This window comes from Rhinopithecus bieti, unplaced genomic scaffold (genome assembly GCF_001698545.2).
Source record: "Rhinopithecus bieti isolate Rb0 unplaced genomic scaffold, ASM169854v2 scaffold_9957, whole genome shotgun sequence".
Taxonomy (NCBI): domain Eukaryota; kingdom Metazoa; phylum Chordata; class Mammalia; order Primates; family Cercopithecidae; genus Rhinopithecus; species Rhinopithecus bieti.
Window position 1 is genome coordinate 15 of NW_016806191.1, and position 3,590 is coordinate 3,604.

The 3,590-nt window shown below is 43.6% G+C and overlaps 1 long non-coding RNA gene across 1 annotated transcript; it reads right to left on the reverse strand.

Moving 5' to 3' along the window:
• Window positions 1-686: 686 nt before the first annotated feature.
• On the reverse strand, window positions 687-3,330 carry LOC108531519 (uncharacterized; the record flags this gene model as incomplete). Its single annotated transcript, XR_001886183.1, has 3 exons — window positions 3,169-3,330; window positions 1,791-1,875; window positions 687-773 (listed from the first exon to the last, which is right to left on the reverse strand). It is a non-coding gene; the product is annotated as an uncharacterized LOC108531519 (long non-coding RNA).
• Between the last annotated feature and the right edge of the window lie 260 nt (window positions 3,331-3,590).

Sequence of the window (3,590 nt, forward strand, 5' to 3'; positions counted from 1 at the left end):
CTTTTGCAGCTGCAGGATAGAAGTAGTTCTCCAAAGCACAGTTGTATGCTGGTAAGAGACCTAGGCAAGACTCACTTGACCACATACTGACATAATTACTTAAAAGATATGGTGCAGGGATAAGTTGCAATGAAAAAGCTGATGAAATCTCGGTCTGCTGAGGACTTAGTATTATCCATGCTACATGTATACTTTTTGTGGGTGTGAGCTATACTTTTGAACCATAATCAGAAATTATCTATAAATATATGAAATAAAAGGGGCGAATCAGGAAATATTCCCAGTAATAACCGACCCCTTCATTAGCACTAATATTACCTTAACCATATTGGTTAACTGACGGAACTAAGAAAAGGAAACATATTTAAGTGAATATATGCTGGGCCCAACGTTAAGTGCGGTATTTTAATTAATTCATACTTACCAACCTGAAAATAAAATGAGGTTAAGGGAAAATGACAGCTTGCTCCAGGTTAAAAAACTAGGTAAAGGTAAACCTGGGATATGATTCTAGAGCCCATGTTCCCACTAATGCCATACCAATCCTTCCCTGAGCAATTTGCTTTTAAAGGGTAAGTCCACAGTTACCACTTATGCAAGGCAGATGAAACGCTGGCTCCAGACACGACCTGGTATTTAATAAAGAGTAGTAGTCTAAAAAGAGTAGTAGAGTCTATAACACTCACCCGTCTTCTTTTATCCATTGTCTCATAGTAAATATTGACAAACTCCTCAGCAGCTCTACATGCCTGATCTACATAAGTTTTAAAATCCTACAAGAAAAATTCCAGAAGTATAGATTACCAACCTTTTCAACCCCTCACAAACACAAAACCACTGACAGAAGCTGATGATTCATTTCAACCACCATGTAGTTCTATATATAGTCCACATTCTTTCATATAAATTCAGACATTTTAAAGGCTGGACTCTAAAGTTTGCAATTTTAAAATTTTTCACTAATTTTCAGTGCATGTCTTTAGGACATAATCTTCTCAATGAATCTGAGTCTTTTTCAGTCTCTACATATAAATTTATAATCTTTTCCTGGCAAGTAAGTACTTTAGACTTTCAATATTTTACAAACATTCACGGCAATGAAAATGACATCACCTGACCCTTAGAAAAGGAGAGACAGCGGCGAAAACTGTCACTGAATAAGCTAGGCAAGTGTTTTCTCTTTTTCAACTGAGATGTTAGGGCCAAACTCCAAAGTTGTTGAACGGAAAACACACACACACACACACACACACACACACCCCAAAGTAGTTCAACTACTTGAAAAACTGGCAGCTCCACTTAGGAAACTTTCCCACACTACGTGAACATTCACTGCTGTTTGCATAAGAACTGTGAAACCGAAGAAACCAACGCTGTTGACGTTCGTGCCGGAGAATTAAGGAATACCTTCCTTCTCATTCATTTACGGGGCCCAGTCTATTACTGAATTAAGAACAATGAATCGCCAGTTTCTTTGTCAGGTGACTGAAAGTGATTTTAGGAAGATAATCAAGAAAAGAGAATGCAAGCCATAAACAACAAATCCCAACACCCCCGCCTCTCGCTATTTCCCAGCTCAGGCTCCTTTCCGGGACCAGAAAGCGACCGCAAACCAGGCGGGGTTGGGGCCGGCAGGGCGGGCAGCAAAACGTGGGTCCCGCCCCGCAGTACAGAGCCGGGCCGTGATTCGTCACCTATCCACGTGAGCAGCAACCAGACCGCCCCGGAGTCCCTCCAATCAGCCACTGGAGTCCGGCGCCCAGCAGACCTGCCGCGGCCCAAGCACTCACCACAGACATGGCCATCGGGGAGCCTGCAGCAGCGTGTTCCGGCAGTGGCGGCGTCACTACCTCCTCACGTGTCCAGCCCCCACTGCTGCGGAATGATCAATACTTAGTAAGAGAGCGAAACCCGCCAAACGCACAGAATTTTCCACCCTCCCATTCTCTCCCGGAAGTAGCTCGGTCCGTTGTTAAAAGCACACCGATGTTCCAACCTTAAGTTCCACCTCCCTTCAGTTCCTGCAGATCCCTCCTATCCGCCTTATCTACTTGTTTGATACTTACTTAGTTTAAAATTTAAAAACCACTTTGCTTTTGTAAACATGATACTCAAAAGTAAAGTCCCTTAGTTTTCTAACGACAAGCCTGGGGACAAGCAAAAATGAAAGTGTTCAATTACAGGGACTTTTTTTGCCCCAGGAGGCGGAGCCAAAGCCCTCTGGAGACCAATTAGAAATGCGAGACCTCCTATTCTGTAGCCTATAGGATAAATGGGCGGAGCTTGGGGAAAGGCGTGCATGAATAGTGAACAATTTAGCATTCTGGAACATTCTGGAAGGATCACCCTCACTGGATTGGCAGTTTGCCTAAACAGTTTGCATACTGTTTTGGCAGTATGCCTAAAATTACTGTTTCATTTTAACCTAGCCATATTCAACAGGAAAAGTTCATCTAGTTTCCCCATTCTGGCATTTTAAAATGTCTTGCAGACACCAACAAAAATTAAGTTCACAGTGCCATTCACCACCTTTTAAGGGCTATTTATTCTGCAAAGTATTCTAACAATAACTAAAATGTCAAGCGCTGACTGTATGTAAGGTGCTTTTCTTTTTTTTTTTTTTGAGACGGAGTCTCGCTCTGTCGCCCAGGCTGGAGTGCAGTGGCCGGATCTCAGCTCACTGCAAGCTCCGCCTCCCGGGTTTACGCCATTCTCCTGCCTCAGCCTCCCGAGTAGCTGGGACTACAGGCACCCGCCACCTCGCCCGGCTAGTTTTTTGTATTTTTTTAGTAGAGACGGGGTTTCACCATGTTAGCCAGGATGGTCTCGATCTCCTGACCTCGTGATCCGCCCGCCTTGGCCTCCCAAAGTGCTGGGATTACAGGCTTGAGCCACCGCGCCCGGCCTGTAAGGTGCTTTTTTAATCAGTTTTACATATATCCACTTATTATAACAATGCTGAGGTAATTGCTACTATTTTATCATCTTCATTTTACAGCTAAGATGGAGTGAATCTGCCTACGGTAACAGATTAGTTGAGATTCAAACTCAAGCAATATAACTATCACGGCAATCTGGCTTTGCTCCCCAACACCCCTTAAAAACCTCTCATCCCAAAGCCGCCAACGACTTCTGATTTAAATGGCAAATTAGATGTTGTAGTTTTACCTTGAGTGGCTGGTGTGTGGTCCCTCATAATAGTGACTTCTTCTTTGGTGTCTTTCTCTGTCTTCCTGAGACCAGTAGCTTCTGCCCTTTCTCATACTTTTAACCGTTCTCTTTATCTGGCTCTTTTCCTTTTAAGGTAGTGCTAACGGAAGCTTCTCAGCCGTCCGCTTCGTGTTTTCCGCTAACCTCTGACTGGCGTCACTTCCGGTGCATCCCCCTTTTTAAAGCCTCCCATCTTCAGGGTGATGTAAATTGCTACCCGTATGCTAATGAGTCCTAACAACTTATCGCAAGGCCCCACCCCTTATCTGAGCTCCAATTACACATATGAATTTTGCTAAACATGAGCACGAGTGCACTATAGGCTTCTCAAACTTGTACGTGCAAAATTTAAACTCATTATTTCCTCTGCATTTCCAAAC